Source organism: Taeniopygia guttata, chromosome 3 (assembly GCF_048771995.1).
Source record: "Taeniopygia guttata chromosome 3, bTaeGut7.mat, whole genome shotgun sequence".
NCBI classification, from domain to species: domain Eukaryota; kingdom Metazoa; phylum Chordata; class Aves; order Passeriformes; family Estrildidae; genus Taeniopygia; species Taeniopygia guttata.
Window position 1 is genome coordinate 17,097,272 of NC_133027.1, and position 12,641 is coordinate 17,109,912.

The window sequence follows — 12,641 nt, forward strand, 5'->3', positions numbered from 1 at the left end:
AGCAGCATCTCTCCTCATTGTTACTTCCAAAATTTGGCCAGGTATTTGCATTGTTTTGGAGGAGAGATGGAATGAAATGTGTAGGGGAATGGGACGATGCCACAAATAAAAGGGATGGATTGTAATTCCCTAAATTACGTTGCTGAGTCTTTCCCTCCCAGGTAAACCTGGACAATAAATCATCCTATGTAGGAAAAGGGCAGACTTGGTAATTTATTCCAGACATTATTGGAAGCATATGGATTTGGGAGTCCCATTGTACAGCTGAAATCCCAGACCTCTGTAACAAGAACTAACTGCCCTGTTTTGTGTGAATGTGGCTAGATGACACGGCTGCTGAAAGCTGCAGCAATTACAGCTTGGCCAGCCTGCAGCTGTATAAAATGCCAGAGTGGGAAGGGTGAAATGTTAGTACCAGCTTTGGATTACTGCCATGATATTTTCCGCTACACTGCAAAGACTCCAGCTTCCTAGAGGAATGCTTTGTTGTCTTCTGCTACATGGTCATGAGTACACCTGGTAATAAAATGTAGCCTGAAACTATGGCATCAAGTATTTTAAAACTTGTATTTCTGTATATGTGAACTAGTTTAAAGGCAGTTTATCTGTAGTGTAGGATCTGTGCATTGATATCGGTGTAAGAATTCCTGAGCAGAGATTCTGTAAATGCCATTAGAAGTGGCTCATAAACTTTTTTATTGCAAATGTTGTCCAACCTCTTTGCTTAGTTAAATCCTCATTCCTGTTGTGGTCATTGTCATTCTAAAAACCCTCTACTTTGGAAGCAAAAGGGCAGTTTGTAAAATCTCTTTGGAGGGAGAAGACTGGGGCTTTTTTTTAAGCCTTGGCTTCAAATCACATATGGCTGCTCATGTTGTTACTGCTGAGCAGATGTTGGGTATTTTCAATCTGTTGTAAATCTGTTGGAAACAATAAAAGAGGGTCATTACAGTCCTGTAAAAAGAAGGAAAATGAGAGGGAGAAGAGATGTTTGTTTCTATGCTATGAATTACTTAAATTGCATTCCCCAGGGAAATCTGATATGTGAAAGCCAGGGAGTGATAGAGTTGGGTTTCAGCAGTAACAGCAATAACAACACTGTGCATGATAGCATTATTCACATAATTCAAGGCTTCCAAAGAGATTTCGTGCATGTGTTAAGTGATACTGAAGCCTCTGTAGTACAGGATGCGTGAATCAGCCCAGTGGAGTTTAAAAAATACTTGTGTTTCTATTCATAGAACAAATTGTGCCAGTGTGAACCAGGAGGCAACAGAATATTTGGGCTATTATAAAATGGCAGAGCCAAGGTTTTGCCACTCTTGTCCCTTCTGAAAAATGCAGGCTTACACAAAATCTGCCTTTATTCTGTTAGCATAATTTCATTGGTTTCAATGTATAGGTGAGTTAAACTTCATTTATAGAGCTAATTTGATCAGACTAAATGGTGTGGACATGATCTTGCTATATGATTTTAAAGGTTTCAGTAGTTAGTGAACTTTATTCATAACTTAATTCACCTTTAATGTTAGAATTAATCAGTTTAAATACAGGACCTTGAGAACACAATTTGCAATTTTCATACACCAGGTCTTCAGTATGGTATTATGCAAACGTAGGATAAGCACTCATATAAAATGTACTTTTACTTGCACACTTCAAAGTATAGATATTTCTTAATATGTAGCTACACCAAAATGCTTCAAATAAATATTAGTGCTCAGTAAGGATTGTGGCAAGTGGAAACTCATGCCAACTTACTGCTGTTAAAGTTTGTGGTTTGAGAGATGGTTGACAGTTTCATCAGTGGGAGTAACAGGAGGAACTTCTCAAGGAGTACCAGAGCATCACCAAAGAAGTTTGTGTACAGTGGAATTGCAGCTAGAGCCAATTTAAGTCACTCAATTTTTGATATTCCATTTTGTCCCTCCCCTCAAGATTTATACTATCTGGGACAGTTTCAATAATGCTCAGTGGGAAATAAAATTGGGGCTTTTGCAAGGCCTGCTTGAATTATTTAGCAGCCAAGTTCAAAGCTATTTCACTGTGAAACTTCCATCCCTACAAATGTGTTTCTCATGTTCTGGTTACTCTCCTGCTCTGCTTTACTCCAGCTGTCTTGCACTGCTCTTCCTTTCTACCCTGTCCTCCTAAGGCTCTGGAGCAAGGGCTGGTCACACTGGATGGTGGCGGGAGAGATGCTCGAAGGCACAAATTGCTCTCATCTCTTGCACATTGAGAATACTTGCGGGGATGGTCTGCACCCCTTGCCAGGTGTGTAGGATCCCAGGGGAGAGAAGATACAGCAAGATGATCACTACTGAAATTGTTGTAAGGCAGGAGAATTGGAAAACAGAGCCAATCTGTCAGTATTGAATGCAAACACTGCTGTCTCTTGTTACTGTCCTCCAGCGTGGAAAGGACTTAAGATACTTTGTCACTTAAAAGTGAGGGATGTCATGCATGAAGGTCTGGTGAGTGGTCATAGCTGAAAAGATGTTTCATATCTCTGCATGTGCTGCTCCATTGTGCAAGCAATGAGATGGTTACCTGCTGTTCTGTACCAAGAACACACCTTTAGTGAATCTGTGGACTATGGTTCAAAACCAGTAGCTTTGATAAATAATAAAAACATAACATTTGAGAAATAATAATATAAATGGTTCCTGTGGAGGATACAGCCTTAAGTGTGCCACCCTAACCAATTGGAGATTTCTGCTTCAAAGTGGGACACGTTGTTGGTTTATGTACTTAAAATAAGTCTGGGGGAGATCCCCCTAGATATCATGTCCCACTCTACACAATATGTTTATTGGGCTGGTATCAGTATGTTCCTCCTGCTGATAGCTACAAATCCAAATAAAACCTTTCTCTTAGCTAGTTTCTACCAACTTATTTTTGTGTCAGGGCTGCCTGTTAGCTAAATCTTGTAAGCATTCTGCTGTCAGCAGCTCTGCGCAGAGAGGAATCTTAGATTAACAAAGTGCTCCAGGAAATTTTGTGGTATGCAGGGATAGTACATCGTGCAGAACATGAATACATCTGTAACAGTATTGGTTTTCAGACATGGGTCCTAATGCTGCACATCCTTTTGCTCAAGGTTTTGCTCATTTTAATGAGGATTCAGTTCATCAATGGTCTGGAATAGTTAGATTTGTACTTTGTCAGTGATAATTTGGCTGACAGGGAGGCAATTCATTTTGGAGTGCATCTGTAAAGAATCTACTACAAAAGGAAAAAAACTGAGGAAAAAGGAATTGTTTTGGTTGTTGAATAGAATGATCTTTAACAGCATGGGCATTGACATTTGAAAGAAATAAACATACTTTCTTTTTCCAAATGGCTGCTCTTTATAAAAATGGCTCATTTGTTAGTTCACTGTCTTAAAAGATGAAAAGGAAATGTTGCTTATCTGTCTGGCTTGGTTGATGGGTCAATTGCAAATATTTCTGTCCAATTGGAACTGGAGGACAAATCATTTGCCACAAAGGGCAAATCATTCTTGTCAAAGATGCTTTAATTTTTAAAAGGTGCTCAAGCTTTCCAAATGTAACATTTTTTTTCCATCCAGGTACAAATATGAGATTGAGATCAGCACCCTGGAACTTCATATTGTATTTCTTGACTTTCTAAATTTCACTTGCCAAGAAAACCAGGCAGGCCTTCCTACTAATTAATAAATCACTAGGATTAAACGATGCAGTAAGAAAAGTAACGGAAAGAAAACAAGTTGACTGTTCAGTGGATTTGTAATACTGGAATGTTTTGTTTTTCTCTAACAGTAGGAAATTGCTACACCCACAAAAGGTCTATAATTTAGTGTGTTCTTCTGTTAGTAACCACGTCTTTTCCTCGTCGAGTGGAATCTAGAAACCTGTTACAGCAAAAAAGCCAAGGAAAATTGTCATGTTACTGTGGATCTAATCATTATTGTTATTACAGTAAAGCTTCACAACCTTGCTGTGGAGAGCATGACATACACAATATCCAAAGCCTGGGAACTCCCACCTGGCATGCCAACCCTTTCATGACTGATGAATTTTGGACAACCTTTGGTAAACTGCAATGACTACCTAAAAGAGTGGAATAAAACCCATTTAAGTTAAGACAAGGTCAAGCATTATTTATGTGAAGGAATGAAATACAGTGTTCTCATGTGCTTTAAAAGACAAGTATAATAATAAGAAATTGACAATGATTTCAGGGTTTATAGCAGAGATGGAATAACCCTGCAGCATCTTTGTAGTTCTGCTGGGGACAAAAGGAAAAGCTATGTGGATTAATTTGAAGATTTAATAAGGCAACTGGAGAGAGTAACCTGTTTTATTCCTGAACTCTGGAGCACCTGAGAGCACTCTTCCTCTGTTTGAGAAGGAGAAAAGCCATCTTTTATCAAGAAAATCTTTTTATTTCTCTGGTGAGACATAAAAAGTAACCACATGCACTTGTACTTGAGGTTGCAGTGGTTGTGGTCTGCTCAAAGATCTAGAGAAGACATTACTCATTTTGTCATGATGAGCTTGTTTCTGAACTGCTGAGTTTATACTGAAGTTCCTTAAATGCTTTTGAATCTTCTCTGGTGAGAATGTTGCTGCAGGGTAAAGTTGAAATAAAATTCTCTAGTGAAGGATGATGGTCTAAAAACGTCAAGAAATTATGTAGATAAGTGTGAGAGGGCAAAGAGGGATGGGAAATTGGTAGCCAAAGTGATCCAGCAAGGCTGAGTAGAGTTTGGAGAATCCCTGCCTAACTTGAGACAAGTGAATCAGGCCTTAAACCAAACTACATGGTCAGATCTCTGGGTAAAAATGAAGCAAATGGGTCCTTTGGGAAAGGACATCAACCTTAGGGAAATACTTGGACTGACACTTCCTAATTGAAATAATGGATGTACTCAATGAGCACGGTGATGTAGTGGTAAAAGATGGGGGTTGTTTCCATTTGCAGGCAGCATGGGAGTCATGCTAAAGCTGCCATAATGGAAGTAGTGTGCCATTTCCCTGGGTGTAAGTTTTATCACTGTTTTTTCCATTTTTGGTTTTTTTTTCTTTAATAACTAATCCAGCTCTGTACAGTCTGAATGTTGTTTGCCCATTGAGACATTCTGCTGAAGGATGGGGATCCAAGCACTTGGAGTAATTTATCAAGGCAACCTGGAATCCCTACAGTCAGCTAACACTAGTGCTGGGTCTCATGATGGTCTGCTCAGAGTATCACAAGAACTGGATGCTTCCTAAACTACTTACTGAATTAGTTGCTTGATCTTTTCAGCAGGAATCCTATTGTTTAATTGGTGGAATTGAGTCACAGAAACTTATTTTCTGTGTAATAAAAACAGTGGCCCAAATTATCCCAAATATTGCATAATTTTTCTATTAAAAACTTTTTATTGAGAATGCAGTTCTGAGATTTTTTGGGGGGGGGGGGTTTATTTAAAATGAATTTAAAATTGTTAGATCTGATTCTCTTATTAAGCAGTCTTGGCGAAATAAAAAGTTCTCAAAAGCTCTGGAAGCCAAATGGGACTGTGAATTGCATCTCCATCTTCAAAAAGACTGTTGGAAAGATAACTGTGTGGGAAGTGATCCACTGCAGGGACAGTCATGCCCTGGCAGCAAGGATGGACCAGATGACCTAATTCTCTTTTCCATTAGAGTTGTCTCTGATTGCTCAACTAGTCATGCACTCACATGACTGACAACAAGGATAAAAAAATATGGAAAGTACATCTCCCAGTGAAACAAATAAATCCTGTTATTATTGATTCCTTCACCTTGCAAGCACTGATTAACTGAATGCCACACAGTCCTATATCATTATGTTGGTGTTTTAGATGAAACCCTTAAAACTGACTTGCCATCTGCTCTGTCTGGAATTCAGCACTGCTTCCTCGGCTGCATGAGACATCTGCTTGGTGCAGTTGATGTGTGAATAGAAGCAAGGCTTGAGAAGAAGAGCTCAAAGAAGGACTTGCAGGAATAATATACCCTATTGCCCAGTTTTAATGTTACCCCATACAACTCATCTACAAGATTTTGGAAGTGCAGCCCTGTGCTGACTACTCCATTATCATACCTTGTATGCATATGACATGAGCTTGCTGAGCCAAAGTCTGCAGTTGCTTAGATTGGCCCTAAGATGGCTTTTTTTGCAACTGTTTATAAATCAGCCATTACCTGATTGTCATGATCCAAAAGGAGACTTTTTCTTTGTTTTTTTTTCTTTCTTTTCCCATGTCTTGGTGCTTCTTGCTGGCTGAACAGGCTACCAGTTCTCCCTGAGCAAGGTAGCCCGAGGTCTTTTAGTGTCAGATCTTATCTGCAGCATGAAGAATATTGGAATTAGCATTTAGATTATTATCAAGGGATAAGTCTTTGAAATACGTTTTATTAACATAACCTCCTGCTGTAGAGTTGTACATGGAATCTTACTCTCACTTGGTGCATCCCATCTGTAATCATTCTCCATTAACATTATTCACATCATACCTACAAACACAACCAAACACGAAGGCTGAAGAGTCCTGACCATAGCATTCAGATAATACTGGATTACAAGAATGCACTTAGAAACACCTGCATCTGGGTGGAGAAGTGAGAGTGTACAAGATAAAGAACTTTAAAAAGCAGAATATGCAGACCAATAAAACACTTTACTGTTTTGATGGAAACTACACAAAAACACTGTATTGTCTGAAAGAGGATGTTTATCCTTGAGATCCTTCACAACTCTGATTTGCAGTTACTAGAAGAATGCTCATATAGCCAACTGAGATGCAGGAGGAGTTTGCCTCTCAGAACCACTTTGGAAAAACTGTGGTAAGGTTGATTTCCTCCTCAGTAAGAGAAAGTGGAGTAGAGTGCTTTTTGCTAGAATTGTATGTCACATGCTTTCTATTACTGCAGAAATCAAGGGCCTTGCAATGCCCAATCTCCTGACCTCTTCTTGTACCTTATTCTTTTAATAGTTGTGGATTGCAGTCTTTGTCTTTACGTATTTTAGGTTAGAGGATGTTAAAAACCTGTCTTTTAGCTTAGATTTATTGTCTACATATTTTATGGGGCCTTCTGAAGTAGATGTCTATTACAGACTTGTATGTACAAGATTGGACAAGTCCTCTATTCCTTTGGCCCTGATCATCAGTTCTTTCCTACTCATGTAGCCAAAAGGAGCACTCTCTCCACCCTGCCACCTGTGGGGCCAGAGACATGGACAAGATACAGGGATGTCAGTAGCTATCCATGCCCTGCATTCGTCTTCTAAAGTATTTTCCTGTGCAAAGCAATCCCAATTTCTAAAACAATGAGAAAAAATCTTGGAGCTCTTAAGAAATAAATAGATACATGTTTATTATAAAAATATCATTCATTAATAAGAAAAATACTGTGATAATTAAAAAGTTTTAACATTTAGAGTCTGACTACTGAAGGACTTTTGTGGAAGGAATGACCAAAAATTACAAATCTTATATTTAACAGCATATTTCCTGTTCCTGCTTGTTTTTTCCCTTGGCTTGTGAAGCTTTCTGATGTTTTCCAATTGGAATAGGGAGATTGCTGCTGTTCAGGGAAACTGCCTCAGAGACCTACTCCACTGAAACAAAAGCAACTGGTAGATGCAGTTTGATGTATTTGTGTTAGGTTTTCTTCCTTGTCACTCAGCTTTCATATCCATTTGCACCCACCCACTCCCAAAACTCCTCCTTGCTGTTAGTAATTTGTTTACTTGCTTAATTCAAAGATCTTTGGGTTAAAAACTCTACATATTGCTTCTAAACAGTGTTGTGGGATAAAATGTTATCAGTCTGAGCCTTAAAAATTACAGCAATCCAAAGGCTGTGCTGATTCATATTCCCTGGTAGTGATGTCTGAAGATTTTCATTAAATGGGAATTGCTGGGGTACAAAGTTCCAGTGGCAGTCTGTCTTCCTGGGCCGTGTCTCCTCTGCTGACAAGCAGTTGCTGCACTGGGTACACGCTCTGGATGGAGGATCCCTCTGTGGTCACAGTTATGCGGTCAGTTTAGTCCAACACAAATCCATCCTGCCTTTGAAATCGTCTGCTGTCTCATCTCTCCTTGTCCCTAGCGGCCCTCTTAGGCTGGCATCAGACAGCCTGAATGCAAAACCACACCTTTCCCTCCTCCCTTCCCACCCACATGCTGACCCCCTCACTGCATGGCTCCTCAGGAAGAGAAATGCGGGAGGAGAGGCCAGGAGCACTCTTCCTCCCCATGGCAATGCAAATTAGGATGGATGATGTGGCAACATAACAAAAACCCAGGTACAAGGACTTCAACATCCCTTCTTGTCAGACTCAAGGCAGGTTTCTTTGTCTACTTTGCACGGTATTCTGGGTCTGGTCTTGTAATGTTTATTGTTGGCTCAAAGTGAGTGACACCGGATTCTCACCCATTGGGCTGCATGATCAAAGTCTCTTTAGGAGTAATATCTCCCAGCAGTGAAAGCTCCTGAGTCTCAAACTGCGCAAAAGGAAGAATTGTAAATAAAAGACAAAAATTTGGATCTTCACCAAGGAAACTAGCTTGGTATCCTCAGCAGAAGCATCAATCCATATGACACCCTAACAGGACATAGGCATGGCCAGCAAACCTGTTTTACTACAATTTCAGGTGTTCTGCATGATCCAATTTCTTTCTACCTTCACAAGTTGGGCTTAAGGGTAAAGACAAATTCAAGCATCAAAAGGCAAACCTTGTTTACAGTCCTCCTGTGCTTTATTGTGTGGGAGGCTGTTTCTGTACTGTTCCAGAATGAAATGTCCTGGTAGTGATGCTTGTAATCAAGGAAACAGGAGAATATGGGATTAATGCAAGAAACAAGATGAAACAAGATAATTAACCACAGAAAATTAGTTCACTAAAGTTTAACTTATTAAAATGAAACAATCTGGAGCAAGACTTCTATTTCTTTCAACTGAGAAATGGATTTGGACTCCTCTCTTTAAAATTATTACCTAAAAGATGTACCATATTCAGGAGAACTAAAAGGTGGGAAAACAATGAGTAATACACCAAATAGTTTCAGTTGTGCTAGTGTGTGTGTACAGAAATATATATTTTTTATAAGTATTTTGTTATATATGTTTACATGCGTGTGTGTATATATATATATATATATATATATATGAGAATTGATGATTTGACTGTGTCTGCTTGCAGATGACTGACTCATTTGATGTTGGAAATTAGTTATAATCAGATGCTAACAACTTTTGGTTACTAAGGACCTAGGCTGACCCCATGCCAGTAACCACACATCATTAGTTGTGAGTCTGCAGTCCTGTGAACCTCTCCTGCCTTTGCATAACTTGGATTTCTGGACTCAAATGGGGACAGAAAAATGTTGTTAAAGTTTTCTACTAAATACATTACTTTAATAATGGTGTCTTGGTTGAAGACTATTTAGAAACCACATTTAACAGTAATTACTGGTCATGTTGTCTGGAAAAAAAAAATAAAAGTCTAAATCTTTAGAGATAAACTCCTCTTTTCTGGGTGTTTATGTACACAGGTAAGAACAGCTAGTTTACTTATTAATTAAACTTTTCAAATAGCTCATTTGAACATGGTTTAAGTTACAATAGGAAATACTATAAGCTTGCACAGTAAACAGCAATATAAAAGCAATAAAGTTATACAAAATAAAAAAACTGCTCAGGTTTATTTACTGCCATATATGCAGTATCTTTGCATTAATAGGAGCAAGACAAGTAATATACATTTAAGGATCTTACAAAACATCTCACACTTAAACTGTTTCTCTGCATTGCATAAATTGCACACACACATTTATAAAGTGCAGTTTGTTTATGCCTTCATACTTTACTGATTATGACTTTTTATAGCTTAACATCATGTCTCCATTGCTCTTACCATTACACAATGCTGTCAGCCACTAACAAGGCAAATATTTTAATAAAAGCAGCTTAGTTTCAATAATGCTGTAGAGTCATAAAACCATTGAGGCTGGAAGGGACCTATGGAAATTACATGGTTCATATCTCCTCTCAGAGCAAGTCCAACTTCAAAGTTACAGGTTCCTCGGGGCGTGTCTTTCAAACACACATAATGCTAAGTCATCCCAATACTCTACATAGCATTAAAAGCATTAATGCAGTCAGTTGTTCTCACGAATCCACTAACACATTAAAGTTATCTTGTGTTAAAACTAGCCACTATACTTGTTTCATCTTACATAAATAACAATGTTGCTGGGATTTTTTTCTCTCAAGTCCTTAATTTCTTTTATTTTTATACCATCTTTTTTATTTTAGACTCCTTATTGCATAGCCATTAAGTACAAATTTATTTGTACAGTTGGTGGTGGTTTATTCTTGGGGAACTACCATTGCATTCTGGAGACTGAGGCTTGGTGAATTATGCTTTAGACTGTTTCTTAGATACTCAGAAAGCCAATAGTCTGTATTCTCAAGGGGAAAGGACATGTATCAGCTGTGGTAAATGAAAAAACCTGTCCAACAGCAGCACACTAAAATTCAAATAGTTTAATTTTGTTCTAATCACTTTAGTGTTGTAAAGGCCCTGAAAATTGATGTTTTCTTTAATTTCAGTATAATTGCCTCAGAAACAGCAGCAATGCATTCTTGCTTACACTGGCTACAGCAATGTTTTCATCAAAACACACAGACAAACTGACTTTTGACAAAAAGGATGGTTTAATTTACAGTGGATAATCCGCTCATCTTACTGATTCTTACTGGGAAACGATTCCTTCAGCAAGGCCTCTGCCAGCAGAGCTGGAAGATGCAGGCACAGACATCTGATCAGTCTGTAATCCTGGCAAAGGCACTAAGCAGGATGACCACTGTTACAGAAGTCCAGAGGTCTTGCGCAGACACTGCTGCCCTTACATGGAAAATGTAAGTGGAGCCCTTGGGATCCCACCACAAGCGTTCGCCTGTGTCTCAATCTTCCCAGCCAGCTGTCTTGGAGAAATCTTCCAGACAATCCAGAATTCCAACAACAGCAGACCTTGATTCTGCATAACTACTTACGCTACTCCTTTTTTTTTACCTGTATTTGTGAACACAAATAAATTTTAAAAACGCAACCAGCCAACAACATAAACTATAAGTGTAACTAAGAATTCAGTGTGATTTAATTACAAACACAAACACTGACAAACCATATTCAGCATCATTTAACTGGTCAAACTGGAACAGTTTTTGTGAAGCTCAAAGGGAAAAGGAAAGGAGAAGAAGGTATCAAGGAGACAAGAACAAAAGCAAAAGCTCTGATGGCACTACAGAGCTTGATTTTTTTTTTTTCCTCGTAAACTTCTTCCTGGTCACCTTTTTGACCTTCTCATCTTTCATGGCCCTTTTTATCACCTGTTTCAGGCTTCTTTGCCCTGAACCCATGGGTCACGTTTTCTCAGCATCCCAGATAAAGCAAGAAAAGTTGCCCAGTGTGGACATGTGACAGCAGAGAAAGTTTGATTCAGCTGAAGCCAGGTACCCAACTAGCATAGGATCAGAATTAGGCTTCCCCTGTGTGTCTTAGAGTTATGAACTTTAGCCTTTGAACTACATTCTTGATGATATTTGTCACATATTTCCTCAGCAACTTCAAAAGTGTTTGAGTCCTTTAATTACAGTGCTGTTTATCTACTATCTTAACTAACAGGCTCAGAACAGGTATTTTCTCAAACACTCCCCTATTATCTTTTCCCCCAAGTGCAAAAAAAATTTACGAAGAGCCATATTAACATCCCTGGTTATATATAAATCAGTATTCTTTTGCGAAAAAATAACTAAAGAGTAATAAGCAAGTATGAAATTCTGCCCCAGATTTGCAGAAAACTCTGTGCTTGTGCTTTCTGCTTTAGAGACCTTAGAAACATCTGCCTACCAGTTCTTCACCAATAATGCTTTGCAGTCATATGTGAGAAACCCAAGCTTGGTGTCATTTTTCATAAAGAAAATTACCTAAGATAATCACTTTAAAATGGGTCTAGCGCTGTGCTTGTTTTCAGGTTATTTCCCAGTCCTTTTAAGTTGGTGCTTTAAGTCAGCGGGTGTGTAATACCTATGAACACTTGGCTCTTGCATTGCATATCTAATATATATCACTGTCCGTGCTCTACCACCAAAAATTGATACACACACAAAAAGGTGAGGAGACTTAGACAGAGTCTCTTTAATGGTACCTTAAGTTAGTTACAGTTGAAGTATTTTGGCCTGTGGTTTCCTTACTGTGTCCCATGAGCCACTGATATGGACTTGACAGAATCACATGAAAACATGGTATTAGGTATAATTTTAATAATAGCATGCAATAAGTTTTCAGTGTTGACTACTGACCTAGTCTGACATTTGTTATTACAGAATTACCAAAGTGCTCCCAGCTGCCTTATGATGGCAGAGCTGTGTTACCAGGGTGATCCAAGCTACAGCTCAATGAATAACACAGCCAGCATATTTGCTGAGGGCAGGTCTCTCGAAGCTCTCTACTGCCACTACACAGAATAAACTTCCAACCAAACCACTGCAGGTAGGCCAGGAAAAGGATGAAGAGCCTGCACAGGTGTAGGAGGGAACATGCCTTCTAGCAGCACTGTCCTGAAGCAGAAGTGTCTCTTGGAAGTGCCCTTCTCTCTT